This window comes from Taudactylus pleione, unplaced genomic scaffold (genome assembly GCF_031769625.1).
Source record: "Taudactylus pleione unplaced genomic scaffold, aTauple2 ptg000031l, whole genome shotgun sequence".
NCBI lineage: Eukaryota > Metazoa > Chordata > Amphibia > Anura > Myobatrachidae > Taudactylus > Taudactylus pleione.
Window position 1 is genome coordinate 2,206,637 of NW_028284433.1, and position 21,529 is coordinate 2,228,165.

Consider the following 21,529-nt stretch of genomic DNA (forward strand, 5'->3'; position numbering starts at 1 on the left):
GGTGGACAAGATCCAGCCAGCAACACAAGTTGCAACCTTGTGCTGCCAGAATCCAGTCATGATCAATTTTTACTCTGGGGCCAAGTTCTTCTGGGGCTGACAAAAAATATAAATCATCATTTGTCATTTTTTTCTAATATCTTTGTGTGTGCCACGACTGCACGTGTGTTAATTTTGGAACCGCACCTTGGCTACACTATTGGTTATTGTGATACTGCTTCTAGACTGCAGAAAAAATATGGAGGGCTGTCACATGACAGGAGAGCAAGGCCAAGAACCACATGTTGTAGCTGCCGGCAGCAGTGCAAGGCCGTCAACTTCCTCGACCTCTAGGAAGGCCCATGCCCCAGGGCTTAAGTCACGCCATCGATATGGTAAAGCAAGTTTTACTGAAATTAAGAAAAAAAAAATGAAAGGAAATTTGACTTTAGATAAACAAAAAATTGGCAATATGCCATTCACTACACGAAGTGGCAAGGAAAGGATAAGGCCTTGGCCTTTTTACTTTAAGAAGAAGACTGCTGATTCTGATAGCCCTTCTCCTTGTAGTAGTAGTGGTGGTAGTCCAATTAAAAATGTGAAAGTTGTTAAGACAGCTCCGGAAAAACCAACTGTGTGCCCTGAGAAATCGAAATCACAAATCCCCGAGGAGAGTGCACGTGTGTCCGCAGTTGCCATGTGTGAGCCCGACCTAAATACTAGTGTAGTGGAGGATCCTCCAAGTTCCAACATTTGTGTGCCATCTGTAAATGTGGGGAAGGGCAGTCAGCATCTTGCACACGTAGTCATTGAGGATGCTTCTGTGGAACTGCACATGGAGGAGGAGGATATTTTGATGGATGAAGGCGCTAAGGATGATGAGGATGTTGATGATGAAGATGTTGGTGATGAGGATGTTGATGACGAGGATGTCCTTTGTGTAAGTAAGGCAACAGCTGTTGCCCATGGTTTGAAGAAGCCAAAGTCCATTGTTGTCATGCCAGGACAAAAGACAAAAAAATCTACTTCTCACGTGTGGAATTACTTTCATCCCGATCCGGACAACAGTTGTCCAGCCATATGTGCCCATTCCCATGCAAAAGTGAGTAGAGGGAGGGACCTAAACACCTAGGAACCTCCTCCTTGTTACATTACTTGGAGCGCATTCATCAAATATCAAAGTGTATGTCGCCAAGTTCCAAAACTCAAAACGTAACAAGTCCAGTGTCACCTACCTGCTCCCTCTCTGTGAGATCCAAGCGCCTTTGATCTCCAACACCAACATTTGCATCATCATCTACATCCTCATTTGTGATCGGAAGTAATTTAAAAAAACAATTGACTATTAAACAGTCCTTTGATAGAGGAAGTAAGTATAACAGCTGTCACCCAGTTTCACAGCGGATCACTGACGCCATGATGGCTGTGCTAGTATTACATGGTGAATAATAAAAAATGAGGCTGATAGTGTGTAGGAAGTAAGGATTCTGCCTTTGAACCTCTATATACCCCTGCCTATACCTTCTAATAACCAGCCTATAAACCTCTAAGGATGACGCTAATTTGCGTACGCAGTCATACAGTAAATAAAGACTCCAGACCTAGAACGTGTGGTTCCAAAGCACAAAGTATTATTCAAGTAGAAGTACAGCGGTTACACGCTATGATCCTCATATAATCTTAGCGCAAAGAAATTATACAGACCCAAGTACAAATATACATACGCAGCGCTCTCTGGTCCAGATGTTAGGCATCAGCAAGAAACCCCTCGTCAATCAGCATTCAGCATGAAAACTAGGAACCCAGGGTCAGAGCATATTTATACCCCCCAGGAATAAACAACACAATAGAGAAGTTTGTTGCTAATACCATTGGTCCTACAGGAGAGGGCATATATTACAAGGAATTTAACAGTTTGGTTCAAATAGACACAGTTCAGCCTCTAACAACTGGGGGTCTCTGGTTTCCCGCCTCATGCAAATCCTAACAGTCAGAGCCGGCCCTAGCCAATTTGGTGCCCTAGGCAAAATTTTGACTGGTGCCCCCTAGCATAGAATACCACCACCAAACATATTATTTAAACGTGTACGCCAAAAATAACATATTGGATTATAACTTTTTATTAGTTTTAAGTCGTCGAGAGTGCCGCCTTCATCAAACATATATATGTCCATAGACATATATACACACACACACATATATATATATATATATACGAGTATATATATATATATATATATGTATATATATATATATACATCTATATATTAGGGGTGAGCGGGTTCGGATTTCTGAAATCCGAACCACCCCGATCCGAGGCCGATCCGAGTCAGGCTCGACTTCTCCCGCCTGACTAGGATCTGAAATCGAGGCAAAACGTCATCATCCCACCTTCCGGGTCTCGCGGGTTTTGGATCGTATATAAGGTTCAAAGTAGGGGTGTGCACAGGCCACTTTTCGTGTTTTGTGTTTTGGTTTTGGATCTGGATCTTTCTTCGTGTTTTGGATCTGGATTGGTTTTGCCAAAACCACCCTTCCGTGTTTTGGGTTCTGGGTTTTGTGTTTTGGATCTGGATTTTTTCTTAAAAAATAAAAAAAACGCTAAAATCACATAAAATGGGCCTTTTTTTGTTCCTACGCTATTAATAACCCCAATAACATTAATTTCCACTCTATTCTGAACACCTCACAATATTGTTTTTAGGCCAAAAGGTTGCACCAAGGTAGCTGGATGACTATGCTAAGCGACACAAGTGGGCGGCACAAACACGTGACCCATCTAGGAGTGGCACTGCAGTGGCAGACAGGAAGCCAATCAGCGTTATGGTGCCCATTTGCATGTAGCACGAACCCGGGAGATCCGTGCTACATGCATCTGTGTGATTGGCACAGAGCAATGACAGGTCCGTGAGACCCATCTGTGCTGCTGTGGTAAAAAAAAAAAAAAAAAATCTGTGTAAAAAAAGAAAAAAATGGCGTGCACCCCCCCAAAAAAGAGCAACCAGCCCCCGGGCATTAGTAACCCAGTGCTGGGTGTGCTTAAATACAGGGGACAAATGATGTAGGGGTCCCCTGTACTTAAGCACAACCAGCACCGGGCTAGTCAGAACCAGCGCTGGTTGCCAAAATACGGGGGACAAACGACGTAGGGGTCCCCCGTATTCTGCGCATCCAGCTCTGGGCTCTGATCCGGTCCTGGTTCTGGAAATACAGGGGAAAAAAATTTGTAGGGTTCCCCTGTATGTTCCAGAACCAGCACTGGACTTTTTCTAGCGGGGGGCTGATGCCACAGCCAGGGGAGCCCTTTCACCAGGCCCCCCAGCCGCAGCATCAGCCGTGACCGCTAGTCAGCCCAGGCCAGGGATCCCTGGAGAGCTGGGGACCCCCCCAATAAAGGGGTCACCCTCTCCAGGGCACCCCAGGCTGATACCCCTGGTGGCGGTGGGTGGCGGGTTGATTGTGTGGTGTGGTGTAAATAAAGAATATCAAACATTGTCTTTACAAGTAGAACTGCAAGTCCCAGCTAGCCTGCCCTGCATGCTGGTACTTGGAGAACCACAAGTACCAGCATGCAGGGCATTAAGGGCCCACTAGTACCTGTAGTTCACCTGTAAAAAAAATGTTTAAAAAAACTCAGGACACACACACCATGACAGTATAAGTTTATTAAACATACATACACACACACACACATGTACACATACTCACCTATGTAACATCGTCCACTTGTCCGGTAAAGTATCCATAGGGGACCCGTGAAAAAAAACATACTCACCATCTCCTATGCGAGGTTCTGTCCTCTTCGTTCCAAAGTAGGCATCCCAGGACTTGGCAAAAAAACAAAACGAAAACGCGATCCACGAACTTAGTACCGTTCTATAGAACGGTACTTCCCGAATCACCATGGAAACCCCGCTGCTAAGCGTTCATTGGCTGAGAGAGGTCATCTCCCGTCTCTCAGCCAATGAACGGATCCCTCCATTGTAGTCAATGGTGGGAGCCGCAAGGTTATTAAAGTTTACCCTGCGGTTTAGCCGCACGTGCATCAACAAAGTAGTGCCAAGCGTGCGCCTGTGTCCCATAAATAAAGGGCCAGCTGGATTGACCGCTAAAGGGTGCTGTAACCCCCAAAGGGCACTCCAAACAAAATAAAAAAAATGTTTCTGTGTTTGTGAATTGTTAAAGTGTGCATGTCCTATTTATACAACATAAGGGTGGGTGGGAGGGCCCAAGGACAATTCCATCTTACACCTCTTTTTTTTCTTTGCATTATGTACTGTTTGGGACCTAGTTTTTCAAACTGCCATCCTGTCTGCCACTGCAGTGTCACTTCTAGATGGGCCACGTGTTTGTGCCGCCCACTCGTGTCGCTTAGCATAGTCATCCAGCTACCTCGGTGCAATCTTTTGGCCATAAAAACAATATTGTGAGGTGTGAGGTGTTCAGAATAGACTGGAAATGAGTGGAAATGGAGGTTATTGAGGTTAATAATTGCATAGGAGCAGAAAAACCCACAAATTCTGTGATTTAAGCTGTTTTTATGCTTTTTTAAAAAAAAATACAGATCCAAAACACAAAACCCAGAACCCAAAACACGGAAGGGTGGTTTTGGCAAAACCAATCCAGATCCAAAACACGAAGAAAGATCCAGATCCAAAACCAAAACACGAAAAGTGGCCGGTGCACAGCCATAATATATATATATATATATATATATATATATATGTGTATATATATAAGTATATGTGTATATATATATATATATATATATATATACTCAGATATATATATACATATACTCATATATATAAATATATATTATATATACATATACTCATATATATATATATATATAAGTGACCGTCATATATATATATATATATAGCTGACGGCTGTGCTTCATATTATTTGTCCAACCCTGAGTCAGACTCAGTCTTCTTACCTGCACAGCGACCGTTACAGTGGCTGTTGTACAGTGGCTGTGGGCTGTGGCTGGGCCAAGATGGAGGCGGAGCCTTGAGTTGTTGCTCACGGCTCTGCTCCGCAAAGGCCCATGGGAGGTGTGGCAGTGGCTGGGCCATCTTAGCTCCTCCGACCTGTACTGTCAGAATGAGCTTCTATGTAGAAGCTCATTCTGACTAAGGGGCCGGGCGGATGCGGATGACGGTCACATGACCGGCCACCACGTGGCCATCCGCTGCGCTGCCCGATCGGAGAGCTCCGATCGCGGCAGCGCGCTGGGGGGTTAACTGTGCCGGCGGGGCGGGCTCTCCCGGCTCTAGGTAGGTGCCGGTGGGACTGGGAGTGAGCAGCGGCTAGCGGCAGTTGCCGGCGGCGGGGGGCAGAGCTCAGCCGGCCCTCAGCCCTGCTTGATGGAAAATGCCCCTAGCATGCAGAGTCGCCCCTAGGCATTTGCTTATCATGCCTATGCCGGCTCTGCTAACAGTTGTTCATATAATGTACATTTTGTTGCTTGAAGTCTCTGCGGTCCATAAGTTGAGAATGCATGTTGTGATCTCTCCATCGATATTACCGGAATACTGTTGAGAGAGTAAGCATCAGTACAATACCAAACATGGCTTACTTAACACGTATAAAACCTTAGCTACGAAATAATCTTTATTTCATAGCAATTATAGTAAATGTGCATACTTGAATCTCATACCTTAAAGCTTATGGAACCTTGTATGTGAATATGTAATGTGTGAGTATGTGGGGTTTGATGTAAAGATGCTAGTTAACTTGGGGCAGATGCATGTGCATGAAGCTAATATTCAGCGTTTTCATACAGGGTTTTATGCATTCGCTAATATGCAACTAGTTAACTGCGCAATTGTGCGTAGTAATGTGTGTATGAGAAATGGTGCACTTAAACTCACAGTGATTACGCAATTATAGCATGAGCCTCTACAGGCACGTGAATTCATTAGAGCACAGAGATAACGCTGATCTGAAGTCTTAGAGAATCTGTGTGGAGGGAGACCACCATAGACCGACATGGGGAGCACTTCTTCGCTCTCAGCTATCCTACAAGCGAACAACTAGCAGTGTGGAATGCTGTGCATTATAGTTCCATGACTTGCTCATACCCCAGCAGCCCCCACCCTTTTCAGGCTCCAAAATACTGGTCTTTGTTCTCCCAGGGCCTGTGTAGATGCAAATTAGCACAGCTACAAGATCCAAACCTCAGATAACACTCTTGGCTTTGAAGGTATTTTATTGTAGGAAGCCTGCTAATGTAAGGTGCTTCAAACGACCCTCTTGCTGTATTCGAGCTAGGGCCACCTGGAGTGAGAGCAGACGTTATGTCCATGAAGCTTGTCTTCACAGGCTAGTTGTCACGTGGCCATTTGCTCTGTTTAGCTAATGCAATCCAATTTTGACATACTGTACAGCCATTTCTGAAATATATCCTTTAGGGGAATTATAATAATGCACACACTTTATCCAAAGCACCCAAACTATGTAAAGTCATGAAATGGGCATTTGATGAATCCCCGTAACTTATGACGATGGTCACAGATGCAATCGCATGATGCTTTATCTAAAATGGCGCTTAGGCAGCCATTCGCACAATGGCGTCTTGCGATCTCATTTCCAAGATGGCGTCTTGCGGACAGTCGCAAGATGGCGTCGCTGCGATCCAATTTTAAACTGATCTTGTCTCAGCCAATTATAGAGCTTCGACAGAAGTGCAAAAGGGGGATGAGGGGGAAACTTGTGTCCTATCTGACGCTAATGTGGATGTTGATGATAAGGATGTTGTTTGCGTAAATCAGCCACCAGTAGCAGCAGTTCTTGCTAATGATAAAAAGAAAGCCAGAAAAGCCACGTCTTGGGTGTGGATTATTTTAATCTAAATTTGACAACAGTTGTGAAGGCATCTGTTCTATTTGTAAAGCCAAAGTTAGCAGAGGAAGGAACGTTAACCATCTAGGCACCTCCTCCCTGTTACGTCATTTGCAGTGAGTTCATGCAATTTGTTTAATAAAATTATAATTTGTAAATTAATAACAAGCAAACCAGCAGTTTGTACCATAACATGCAATCTCCACCACCAACACCCTCGTCATCATCAACCTCCTCCTTAATAATTGAAGGTAGTTCTTCCAAAAAATGTTTTGTGGGGCCCAAACAAACCAAGGAGTTCAGCCACGAAAGTGTCAGTCCTAGTGGCTAAAGTGCTTGGTTTGTTAAACTGTGCATGTCCTTTTTAATATCCCACATAAGATTGGGTGGGAGTGACAAATCCATCTTGCACCTCTTTCCTTTCCATTTGGCACAATTTGGGGCATTGCTGATTGACATTATTATAGTTTATTAAACTGCCATCCTGTCTGCCACTGCTGTGTGGCAATGTTTCATAGATGTCCTATATTTTTTTAAACTGCCGTGCGTTTGTGCCGCTGCTCTGTCGCTTACATTAGCCAGGCAGCTCGCTGCAGCCTTTGGCCTATATTGGTGAAAAATAGTGAAATCAATATTGTGAGCTGTGAGGTGGTTAAACATGCCTAGAAATGCCTGAAAATCATTGTTATTAAGGTTAATACTACTGTAGGAACAAAAACAGGCCCAAATTATGTGGCTTTAGCTGTTTTTATGATTTTCTGCAAAAAATCCAGATCCAAAACACGAAAACAAAACACGAAGGAAAAAAATCCAAAACCAGATTCAGATCCAAAACCAGGGGAGATCCAGATTCAAAACCAAAACTGAAACATGGGGGTCGGCGCACATCTCTAAATTTAAGAGGTGGGAGTCTGCACACTTTGCACCCTGGTCTGGTGGGATGCCCACCCTTGGGTGTGAGTGTGCACCTACTGTATGTATGAGTAAAGCAGAAAATTCTTTCAATGCACTCATCTCTACTTACAGTATATGTCATGCTATCCAGGTTATCCACAAGAACCTTATAATCCGCCTCTTACCTCGTATACACATGGAACATGTTTCTTTTACAACTAAAACAGGCTGTACCATACAAAATGTTCTGGATATGATTTAGAGATGAGCGGTTCAGTTGAAAACCAAAAAACCCAAACTTTGGGGTTTCCGAGTAGAACCAGAGTTGAACTGGTAGAGTCCAGCTTTGGGGCTTCTCGCCAAGGTTAGAATTTGGATTTAAAAAACGGACCTCGCGCATTTTGGATTGCATTTAAGTCCCTCCCTCCTGATTTCAGGTGCCGTGAATGGTCAAACTGTACTGGAAATGATTGGAAATTAACGTTATTGATGTTCATACTACTACAGCAACAACAGAAAGAACAAAAAAAAAGTACAAATCACATAATGTTAACTGTTTTTATCAATTTCTTAAAGACATTCGAAACCGAACCAAAATACTTGAGGGTGGTTTTGCCACAATAACAACACAAGGGTCCGTGCACGTGTTAGGTACATGATCCTGGTGGTCAGAATCCCCTTCCCCTCACTCTACTCTCAACTCACATTTCCCACAGCCTAACCCTAACAGCCTACTCCTACCCTCCACCTGCAGCCCTAACCTCAAACCTAACCCTAATAATCACAATCGGCATAGCGGCCGCCGAGATTCTGACTCCTGTCGGAATTGCAGCTGTAGGATTCCGAGCGCTGGCATTGTGTGTGCCGGGATTCTGACTACATCCTCCGCGCACATCTCTAGTCTACTGATACGCCATGTGGTATTACAGAATCTACAGAAGCTCATAGTGGGTGACTCAGCGGCATTTGCATAAAGACAACGACGTGTGACCAGCAAAAGATGCGCATACAGACGGCGCTGAGTACGACTTAAGCTGCATACACACACAACGATTTAGTTAATGAACGATTTTAGTAAACGATTTTCTCCCTTGAAAAAATTAACTAAAATCGTTTACTAAAGTTGTTCATTCACTATGTTCATTTAAATGTAATGAACGATTTTTTAGAACTACAAACGATTTTTGCATATTCCCTTACTGAAAATCGTTGCGTTGACAAGTCTGACTGAACTACAAACTACAAACTACAAACGTGAACGCACATGAACGAAAATCATTCATTTGACTCAGAAAGTGAACGATTTTTACAAACGATTATCGTCAAATTATATTGTTTAACGATAATCGTTCAAAAAATCGTTGTGTGTGTATGCACCTTTAGAATCAGGTCTTTTATCTGCAACCATTAAGTTTTTTTTCCTATTTCTTAGATACAAAGGGCCTGATTTAGAGCCGTTCGCTATTTGCGGTCGTTCGTTCAAAAACAAGGGGTGGCTATTCAAATGATCCGTTCGCAAATTGCAGTCTGTTCACACCTCTAAGTCTGAACGAGCGAGCAAAACATACGCTCATTTATTTGATAAAAACGCCCCCTGGCCGCTCGCACCATACGTCATGTCCGCTATTTATTAGATTGTACATCGTACAGCGTATGAACTGCTCGCTATTCTTGTGGTTGGTGTTTTCAACCGCTATTTTGAGAGCAGTTCTGAGTTAAAAAAAACAAAGTGACGTGGTCAATGACGCTGCTGTATTAATTATGCACTCCCTTAAAACGCCCGTTTTGACCTTTAAGCATGCCTGCGAACGGATCTCCACTCCCCGTTTTCAAGCACCTTCCCCTGTTACCACCCACATACGCCTCATTCTGTCACTCAAAATAGCAGGCACTCGCTATATTGCGTACAAATGATTTTCGGCCGCACTGACTGGTTCGCGCATGCGTACTAAAAACCGTACGCATGCGCAGATGTGCGAACATCGCTCGGAACGAGCGTACTGCCGCTAGCGAGTGGCTCTGAATGAGGGCCAAAATGCAAATAAAAATGGGTAAGAAACTTTCCTTCTATGTTGCATTGAACTTGTTTTCCCTGCCCTTCAGAATCTCGTACATTACCCCTTTGTGCTTTATCTGGATAACCAAAGAAGGATACAACATTAGCTTTGCTTAGAATTACGCTCCGGAGGACATTTATTCTGCACCACTTCATTTTGATTATCAGAAACATCCTCGCTCAGATTTTCGTAAACTGTGGATTCGCAAAAATATACACATGCAACAGCGGCTGGGACTTGTACTGAGACCAGGGGCGTATTTATAATGCCCCTGAGACCAGAGGAGACCCGCACCGCACACCTTGCACACATATTATACTCACCTCTCCGGAGTCCCACGCCGGCGCCGGTGTCAGCGCTGTAAAATGTCTGGTAAATGGCCACTGTGGCCATTTTCCTGTCGTTTTGCGCAGTACAGGGAAAATGGCCCTGCGGCAATTTTCCCGATGACCTGCGCATGCGATATAGACTCTGGGAACACTGACTGCCGCCGGACTGAGAGGATTGGCCCGTGACGGAGACTGCACACGGGCCCCCTCCTCTCTAGAAACGCCCCTGAATGAGATGCCCACCTGTGCCCTCGTAGCTTCCTTAACTGTGTTCACATACTCAGCATGGACGCAGATCAGGCAAACATCAACCTCCTGAGTAAGTCTATGGTCACTCAAAATGGCCACCCTATCTGAGGCTTCTGTGTCATGTTTCCTACGTACGGGATCACAAACACAAGATGTGACACACCACTAAACCGGTCGATACACGCCTGCATCTTTATCCGTCACTCCCTGTTGCCTCCCTTAAATGCTCCCTGCCTGTCAATCACACTGAGAATAAAGACTAGCAGAGCGTAACTACGGTAATGTACCTTGTCGCCAGTGACGTGCAGTGAGGTAAATTGCTGGGGAGATCCTGGCCAGTATCAGAGCCAGATTTACACATACATATACAATATGAACCCGAGGATTCATGTGGGCATTGGGTCTGATTCAACAGGGATCGCAGGGCTGAGTTTGCATGCACCCTGCTCCAGCGAAATTATACAAATGAATGCGAATGCAGGGCGATCACTGCACTATACCAAGACGCCCACCAGCTTATAAAGCAGCCCACTTCCCATTACATATATCCGCAAGTCAGCGAAAACATCATTAACATCGGACCTATACGCACAGTTGTGGTTGAGCTTGACCTGACTCACAAACTGCGCAGCTTCCTGATGCCATTTAGACCTCTGGCTGCGTATGCCGTTGCTGGGGCTTAATTTATGCAGGCCCCTGTGAATGCACAGCCAGGCCTGCGTTCCACCGACCACCCCCCTCTCCACCCCCAAACGGCACTTCCTGTCAATCATTTCTCAGTGGCTCTGCGTGTCCGATGCGTTTGCTTAAGCGATCGCAGTGCCCAGTTCGCATGCGCAGAGCGCAAATGTCGACCAGGTGTGTGTGAATGCAGACTTGCAAACCAAGCTGAATGAGGCCCATTATACAATGGTGCAGCAGAATATAGTGCTGGAAATTGGTGCGTTTTGATCAGGGATGTGCGGAAATGGTAGACAAGGGGAGGCAGCGCCTCACCTGCCATACACTTTTTACTCCAGAAGTTTGACTATAAAAATTATTAGAATAAAACAAAGAAGAAATGTAAAATATTTTCTTAAAATTTTTCTTAGAATTTTTATAGTCAATACTTTGCAAAATACGTAAGTATGACAGGAAAGGCTCTGCCTCACCTGACCACACATCACTGCTTGGCGCATGCGCAGTGGGAAAAATATAATTGTTTGAGAAAACAGCATAACGTACATATATATATTTCCATAGAAATCCTAAGCCAATCTTTATGCTAAAGGTGCGTACACACGGGACGATTTTCTCCCCGAACGAAAATCGTCCTGTGTGTCCCCGGCAGGGGTGTGCTCAGTGTTGCTAACAACATTATCGTCAGGTTGGACAGGAAGTTCGGACGATGAACGAAAACTACAAACTAAAAACAGGAGCGCGCATTTGTAGTTTTTCGTTCATCGTTATCATCAGAAACTGAACAATTTTTTGAACGATTTATCAATAACGACATCGTTAGCGACAAAAAGATCGTCCCTTGTGTACGCACCTTTACTGTTATGTCACTTTAAAAAATTTCATAGCAAAAATATGACAACAGTTCATGTAAAATGTATTAATATCCCCCAATGCGCTTTCGCTGTCCTTCATCTGTTGGGCTGAGAAATATATTTTATGTAGATTGCTTTTTTACAGTGTCTTTTCTTGCCACTGGCAGAAACTTAATGTCATTACTGATATAGTCTAGTTAATTAGAACTAATACTTGACTCCATAATTCATTTTATTGAACAAGTCGACATCTGTTGCTTTGCAGGTAGAATCACAACGGCAACATCGCATCAAGCCAATATCACCTTCACTTGTAATTGTAGACGGATTCCTAGTCAGGCAATTCATAATTATTTGTTATTTCTGTTTTCATTAGAGAAGAAGGAAATGATGAGATTTATGCCAATGTCAGACAGGTTGTCATGGCCCATAATCACTTATTACACTATGAATGTTGCCGCTCTGTCTGTGTTATTTACTAATACCTCTTTCATCCCAAAGTTCCGGGTTTGACCCCATTACAGACTGCAGCGCCAACCCAGGATATTCCCGAGTCGGCGCCGTTCGCACCAGAGCCTGGTCTGCAGTGATCCAGCTCTTCGATGTTGCAGTGGATGGTTGAAGATGATGTCATCTCCAAGCGCCACTGAACCCGGCCAATCGGGTGCCATGCGGCACAATCAGGGTCATCGTGACCTTGATTGTGCCGTTTACACTGCAGGTGGCACGGAAACAAACCGTGGCCAACCCTTCAAAGTACTTGAGTTGGATCCCTGGGTGCCTGGTCCCAGGTGGATCCATTTACACTGACAAAAATCCCGGGATTTTTAGGTCGGTGTATAAAAGGGGTATAGGTATCAGAGGCCGTCATTCCCTCTTAAGATGGCCATACACGGGACGATTTTTAACACGATTTTGGCAGTTTCTACAGGTTGGACAGACCAATCGTTTGAAAATAGTTGTATTTTGAGTCTTCTGCGACCCCAATGCGTGTCCCCGCCGTTGTCTAGTTGAATCACAGATCAGATGGTTTTGCAGAGAGATCTCAACTGTTCGTGTATGATGTGATACACTTCTATGCATCTTATCCTATGATCTTAATGATCATTCGTACACCAGTTGACCACATCTTATGAAGAATTTCAAGGGAAATTGTACAACTGATCTTACCAACTTTGAATCTCACCGTGTATGGGGGCCTTTACTCTTTCATTACAAGGGATCTTTTGCAGGTAAGGGGCACATTTTTATATTGTTAAAGATATTTATTCTTTGGCACATAGACATTACATTTTTAATTATTTAAAAATAAAAAGAAAGAAAAGGGCGCTTTCTAATACAGTAAACAACAACACTCGTTCTGTATACAGTATATAAAAAAAATGTGCATTGGCCCCATAGCAAAATATCAGAAAAACTAAACTTATGTGAACCATATGAAGAGCTTCCTCAGCCTCGAAATAAGGTGCGTACACACTTACCAATATCGTTTTCGTTCAGTCATTCACTATATCGGCCAGTTAGTACGCTAAAACAATTAACGAAGAACGACTAACGATGCACGCTCCCACAGGTAGTTGGTCATTGTCCTTCATCGCCTGAACATGCAGGCCAACCAGACGATAGGATATTGTCTGGTTGTTGCATGTTTGGGGATGAGGGAGGGGGCCCGGCACTGAGCGATATCGTTCATGATATCATTCAGTGTGTGTGCGCAATCACGTTAACGACATTGAGCGCACCCCTGCCGGGGACACACTAGACGATATTGCTTATGGAGCGAATCGTCTAGTGTGAACGCACATTTAGTCATCCATATTAGTGTTTCTTGAGCCTCTTGCTGTGTCCACGGACACAGTTTCCTGGCATCGCAAACCAGCCAGCCTGCGACCGATGTTGGCGATGGTTATCCCAGCCTTTGACCAATGTCACAGTGTTGGGATCGCAAATGCAGCAGGAGATGTCATACACCACCTTTGCATTTGCATATTCGCAAGGACGGAATTGCAAAGATGCCTGCATGCATAAATCATATCTATAGCCTGCATGCATAACTCATATCTATAGCCTGCGTGCATAACTCATATCTATAGCCTGCTTGCATAACTCATATCTATAGCCTGCGTGCAGCTTTGCAATTCCGTCCACTACTGAATCACCCCCAATGTGTGACCTCCAAGCAGGGCCGCCATCAGGGGGGACAGCCAGCACTCCAGTACCGGGCCCGGACGTCGGCAGGCAGAGTTAATTGCTAATTTATTGCCCTCATACAGGACAGCTGAGGCTGCTAAGTGCTGGCCAGAGAGTTCTATGACTGAGTCATCACACACAGCTCAGCAGTGTGTGATGACTCACTCATTAATGATCTCTCCGGGCAGCGCTGCATGATCATCATACACACGCGGCACCAGTGTCCTGCTTCTGTTACTGTGATCAGGAGGACCAGCTTATATAATGAAGGTAGGAGCACTGGGCCCCCTCACAGACAGGTTCCCCTCTCAGGACCCTATCAAATTAGTTACTTCAATCACCTCTGCCTCCATAGTTGCTCCACCCTCAGCTCTCCTCCTCTCCTCCCCCTGCTCTCATTGGCCAGATAATGTGTGCACTGCGCTGAGGAAGGAAATGTGAGAGAGCAACTGCGGTGCACACACAGAGGTACCTCTGCCCCATCCCTCCCTCCTATACAATCTGCCCCATTGTCCCCTGTACTATACCTATCTGCCCTCCCCTCCCCCTCCTATACAATCTGTCCCCTGTACTATTTCTGAATCCTGCTCTGTCCCCCTCCCCTCCTATATACAATCTGCCCCACTGTCCCCTGTGATATTCATGAATCCTGCTTCTGTCTCCCCCCTCCCCAAATTTCTATCTCTGTACTCTCCCCATATGTGTCCATATCTGTGCCCCAGTTCCCTCATAGCTATGCCTTTGCCCCCTCTCCATCTCTGCCTCTGCCCCCTTCCCATTTTTGACTCTGCTCCTATCCCATCTGTGTCCTTTACTTAAGTGTGCCTCTCTCTATTTGCACCTCTGCCCCCTTGCCATGTCCGTGCTGGGACTGATTCAGACCCGGTCGCTAAGGAGCGATCACTCACTGCCGGGCGATTGTTGCTCAATGCGCATGCGTCTAATTCGCAGTGCGCGTGCGCAAGCCAGTCTCTGCGATGGGAAATTGTGCGTTCGTAGCACACAGACTGCCCGCTGCTTTGAGTGACGGATAGCGCCATTTGTGGGTGGTAACAGGGGACGGTGCTTGTAACGGGGGAGTGTTGTTGCGAACGCAGGTGTGTCAGGCCAACAAAACGCAGTTTAAAGGGTGTGCATAATTAGCAAAGAAGCATCATTGTACAGGTCACCTGCATGTATTTCAGCCAGCACTGATCGCAGTACTTACGGCGGGGTAAGTCTACCTCAAGGGCTGCGATCAGCACCAATGGCTCTTGATGTTACCGATTCATCCAACAATCCCAGGAGATGACTTGTGTTGCAAGGGGAAAGATGGCGTCTTAAAACACTTGCGAGCGCTCAGTGCCGTAGCTCGCTAAGACATAGAGGGCGTCCTTACGCGATGCAGTGCGATCACATAATTTAAATATCCGGCCCTTTTTTTTGCAACGAGTGAGCGCATCTTGAGAGCGGGTCTGAGTGAGGTCCAGTGTTCCATACCACATACAGTAATTGAACCTCCGGATAGCAGGTTAGTACAGTTCTGTTGTAAATCATTAGGCTTTTCTCAATTTAAGAAATAAAAAATCTGTTTATTGTTTTTTAATATTTAAAGGAAAAAAAAAATATATATATATATATATATATATATATATTCCAGATACCAGAGCTCAACCCCACCCCTTTGCGTCCACCAGACCATTGGGGGGAAGAACAAAGGGGGAGGGGGGGGGCCCTGCCTTTTTCATTTGTACCGGGCCCCACGATTTCTGATGGCAGCCCTGCCTCCAAGGTTATATAGCAATAGGACATATCAACAAGAACAAGGCAGGTTATTTTAGTGGGAAGGAGCCTGCATTGTCTCATTTGCTCTTCTGTGTGATTAGAAAATGAAAGGTTTAATTTAATTTGCATGATTTTCTTTTTAAATAAGAAGGAAAATGGTGACATATATTTTAATCAGAATTTCATTAGATTGTTGCTATCGAGTAAATCCCTGATTTTATTTTCCCCGTGCCTTAATTATGCATTGTTAATTACTGTTGCTCACTAATGCTTAAGCCTCCGGTTTTAGAAGAGTTTAACAATGGGATGAAGCAGGTGGTGTTATGTAAATTCTATCAGAAAATGGACTTTATTTTGATCTGTCTATAAAAGCAGAAATAATAATAGAAGAATCGGCCGTTATTGTGAGAAATTACCCCGAAATGCAGCCCCAGAGGTTAATTAACAAAATTAGGAAAACAATTCTGCAAATGAATCTGCTCCTCCTACGTTGTCATTTAGTTGGGAGCTGATACGTTTCACTCTTTGTGGTGAAGGTTTGTAAGGACGGGCATTTAAAAACATATTTATGATATAAAAAGTGTTATTGGTGCAGGTTTAACCTTGGACAATATGAAGATGTAAGAAAAAGTCTCTAGTACCGATTTAGGCCCGTATTCAATTAGCGGCGAAAAAGTATCGCGGATGACGTCATTTCTCCAGGCGGAAACTTTTCGCCGTATTCAATTGCACAGACTTTTCGTGTACACGGAAAGTCAATGCAATGTAATAGGCGAAAAAGTTTCGCCTATGAATACCCGCATGAAAAAAGTGCAGAATTGCGGTTTTGGGGTGAAAAGGTGCGGAAACCACTCTGAACTTTTTGGACAGACCCCCAAAGGATAACTGTGTCAAAAAAAACGTAAAAGAAAAAAAGAGGAACAACCCAAAAAAGCACTTTGAAAATGGAGGCGAAAAAGTACAAAATGTGGGGTACAAACGCAAAAACTAACGAAATAGACTTTTGGGGGGTTGATATTATGGGGGAGGTGTTTTTTTTATTGTAGGTGTATGCTGAAGGTGCATTTTTTGCAGAACTTAAAACTTGACTTTAGTGATTTTTAACCATGCTTGCACCCATTTTCAAGTACCCCAAAATTTGACAAGACTACTTATTTTCACCCCAAAAAACTGCTTAATGCTATTCTTCACCACTTGTGCAAAGCCGCTATTTTGGAGCAATTGACAGCACTTAAGTACCCCAAATAGCTTCAGTAGGGCTAATCGGGAACATCTACCTTGATCCCCGATGTTAGTCCATCTTTTGGGGGGTGCAGGTTGATTTCCCCAATTGTGCCAACACTTTTCGCCTGTTAGAGTTTCGCCGGAATGCATTTTCGTGACCTTTGGAATTGAATATGGCGAATAGCGGGGGCACGCACGATCAGTGCGGGATGCGAAAAAGTATTGTGGGTGCAAGGCTAATTGAATACGCCCCTTAGAGTTGAACATATGTCCATTTGCGGAGTGCACCTTGCATGAGTTTGCTCTGCACATGCTCTGGAACCAATCACACGCAAGTTCTAGCGATGCAGAGTTGTACGCAATTCTGCTGCATCTCCATTTGCGGCTGAAGGGAAGTATCTGGGCTGTCAGAAGGAGCTCACATGTAGGCAATGCTCAATGAGGCACGCAATGGGAATGGCAGGCTATGCAGATTTATGCAAAGGTCTGTTTTCTGACACCAAGGATAGGGCTGGTGCAGAAGCACATTGATGGTGATGACGGGTAATGAAACAAGGGTACATAGGGTACATAGGCGCACACAGGGATAATTAAAGTACACTGATGCATTACTTTCTTTGAACTGTGTTTTTATTTCATAAAGTGAACTCCACGTATGAGATAGTCCTACAATTACTATTGCACTGTCTGTGTACCTGGGCACTTCCGTTTCCTTAAATCAATACTATACCTACAGCCATACCATACTGGTTACGCCCAATCTCGTCTGATCTTGGAAGCGGTGCAGTATTGGGCCTGGTCAGTACTCGGATGGGAGGCCACCGAGGAATACTAGGTGACGATACACAGGAGAACCTTTAGGACAGAATGGTACACAGCTCAGCATATGTATAATTTGTTTCCATACAGTTATTGATTAATATTTTGGGCGCGATATTATACCATTTTGCCAATCTTTCAATGTTTTGCACATTAGATCGCTTTATCTGTGTACCTGGGTAATTTTTATTCCCCTAAGCAACTATACCTACAGCCATACCATACTGGATGCACCCAGTATCGTTTGATCTTGGAACTAAGCAGTATTTGGCTTGGTTAGTACTCGGATGGGAGGCCACCAGGGAATACCAGGTATTGTAGGTTAATACATGCAGGAGAAATTTTGGGACAGAGTGGATCACAGCATAGCACATGTAGAATTTGTTTCTACACAGTGGCTGATTAGTACTAGCGTAATACCAGGGGCGTCTTAAGAGAGGAGGGGGCCCGTCTGCACTCACCGTGCGGGGCCCCCTCCTCTCTTCCTGGTGGCTGGCAGCTGACTGACATGGCTGGCCAGCCACCGGAGCCTTAGTAGACTCCGGGTACTAGAGTGTACCCGGAGTCTACTGCGCATGCCCAGTATTCTCCGGGCACACTCTAGTGCCCGGAGTCTACTGCGCACGCGCAGAACACCGGGAAAATGGCCATGGCGGCCATTTTCCGGTGTTCTGAGCAGCGCTGACACCCGACGCTGGACCATGGACAGGTAAGTTTAAAAAAAAAAAATGGGTGCAGGGTGTGCGGTGCGGGGCCCCCCTGGACCAGGGGGCTCGTGTGCCACGCACGCACTGCACCCATTGTAGATATGCCACTGCGTAATACCATCACATAATCATACCAGGTATACTAATATTTTCGCCATACCCCATATAGGTGTTGAATTTAACACCTGAAAATAATTGGTTAATTCTATTTTATCTATTATGTTTATGTTTGTCTGATATTTAGGTGCCGGGCGGGTGTCCCCCAGTTTTAACTATGCATAAAAAAAGTTATATTTTAAGGATTTAATGATTAATCTTTGTCAAAGAGTGCCCCAGAAACAAGCCCATTCTCTTTTTCTTTTTTGGTGACTTAAGGTACGTCTTGGGCTTTGGGAGCATCACCAACAATGATATATGAAATAACATGTTTGAGTAAAATGTGATATGGTTGGTATATATCTAATTTAAACAGTTCTGTGCGGAATCTTTTGTTTCATTGACGCGCACAAGTCAGCATATCTGAGAATTTCCGCATTTTCATGCACGCAATGTGGGAGCAATTATGGGTAACTTGCGTTGAGCTCTGCAATCACGTTTCTATGGCTCCTGTGTGAACGTGCTGAGGTGAGAAAGCGTAATAAGATGCGTCACTGAAAAGGTCTTAAAGGAGCACAGCAGGATTTCCATGTGGCCATGAAGAGGACATACTGTAGAAGAGTGTACAGAGAGGTCATGCCAGAGTGACTGGGAGGCTTTGAAGCTGAGGGACAAGACTTGAAGTTTTATTTTGGTGGTTCTTGCTGTACCCTAATATGATTGATTGGCTGAAAACCATGAAAAAAGGGCTACATTATGGGTGCCAAGAGAATGCAGAGTAAGGCAGGAGCAGAACAGTAAGTGCCGTGACAAAGAGACCCTTTACCGGCCACTGGCATCAGGAAGAAGAGTAGTGCCGGAGCTACCTAAAGACAGTACGGGTGGCTCTACAGCAGGGGTAGCCAACACGATCTTCAAGAGCGGAATACATACAGGAGATCGGCAGTTGGGATGCCGGTGGTAAGACTGACAGTGGCATTCCGGTTCTCAGAATCCCAATAGCAACTCAGTAAGTATCCAAACCCTCCCCCCTTCACCCCTTAACCCTCTCTTCCTGCATCGTAACCCTCCCCGTTAGTGCCTAAACTGAACCCTCCTCTCTTGGTGCCTAAACCTAACCCTCCTCTCTTAGTGCCTAACCCTACCCCCCGGTGTTGCTTAATCCAACCCCCCTGCCCACAACCTAACCCGCAGCCCCCAACCTAACCCTAACCCCCCCAGGCCTAAACCTAACCCTCCACCCCACAGCTTAACCTAACCACCCCAGGTAGGGCCTAAACGTAACCCTCCCCCCCAGCCTAAACCTAACTCGCTCGCTATACTTACGTTTGAAATGCCGGCGCCGGCATCTCAAGTGATGTCGGGATTCTGGTGATGGTATTTGGTCGCTGGTCAGGAATCCGGCGCCGGGATTTCAACTACCGGTATCTTAACTGCATCCCTTCAAGAGCTACTAACAGTTCAAGTTTTTCCAGCCAACCTAGCTGGTGCACAGATGTACTCATTACTAAAGCTGGGTACACATTAGACAATATTTTGCCAGATCCGATGTATAGGGCTGACTTATCATCAAAATTGTCTAGTGAGTACCCACTCTGTCGGCCATTGCACGCTCCCGCAGGGTGTAGAGTCCCATTATTAGGTCGGCCCTACATGCAGCTAAGTCTGACAATTCAACTGACGACAACCATGAAGCGGCATACGGCAGTGGCCGACATATCGGGCAGTCAGGCACCAGATCGTCTAATGCAGGGGTAGCCAACCTCGGTCCTCGTGAGCTACCAACAGTTCGCATTTTCCAGACCATCTAGAAGGTGCACAGGTGTATTCATTACTAACTAACACATTTGAAAAGATCCACAGGTGGAGCTAATTATATCACTTGTGATTCTGTGTGGAGACCTACAAAACATGCACCGTTGGTAGCTCTTGAGGACCATGTGGGCTACCACTGGTCTAATGGATACCAGCCGCCTGATATGTTGGCCCGTCGGCGGTGGGGGAAGTCAGTCTCATCGCTGGGTACACACATCGTTTAGTGTGTACCCAGCATAAATGTCACATTTTCAAACATGTGGTACATTCATACCTAACCGACACATTCTACAGATCCTCAGGTCGCCTGGAAAACAAGAACTGTTGGTAGCTCCTGAGGACCAGGGTTGTCTACCCTGCTCTACAGGGTGCATGCTTGGAGTATACTTTGAATGCTCCAGGCAGCTCTGCAACTGCTTTACTGGATGCAGCCTGGGTGCCATTCCAGGGACCCTGCAAACCAAATGCAGGTGCCATGGAGCAGCACCACTAACACCCCTAGTTACGGCACTGGGAACAGTGCATCCCTGGGCCCCCTAGCAAGTATTTGTGTAGAGACCTGGCAATGTAACTGCAGCCTCCAAGACCCCCTTCCTGCTCTCAAAAGTGGTCAGGCTCATACACTCACTGCTTATGCATTTGCCCAGATGAGTTGGGTTCTCTCATCTATGGACTCCGCAGCAGCCACACCCCCTGTAATTATAAAACTGCAGTAATGTTTGGTTAACTAATTCACAAGGCAATGAAATATGTATGACATAGAGTAAGAAGAGATGTCTCAGGGCCCTGATTCATTATGGATCGCAACTGCGATTGCAATAGCGATTACGCACGCAGTCTCACTGCGATAGTATGCTAATCCATTGCGATCGCTATGTCGCCGCAGCACAACACAATGACGCCCACTTTACCCTACACACATCCGTAATCCTTAGCCAGACTGCGAAACCATCGCTAACATGGAGTACCATCGCAGCCTCACGCACACCTGCACAAGCTCTGACCTTACTCAGGAATTGCAAACC

The 21,529-nt window shown here is 45.1% G+C and overlaps 1 pseudogene; it reads left to right on the forward strand.

The window, feature by feature from the left end:
- The first annotated feature begins 18,092 nt into the window (after nucleotides 1-18,092).
- On the forward strand, nucleotides 18,093-18,210 carry LOC148539099 (5S ribosomal RNA; annotated as a pseudogene).
- The last annotated feature ends 3,319 nt before the right edge of the window (nucleotides 18,211-21,529 follow it).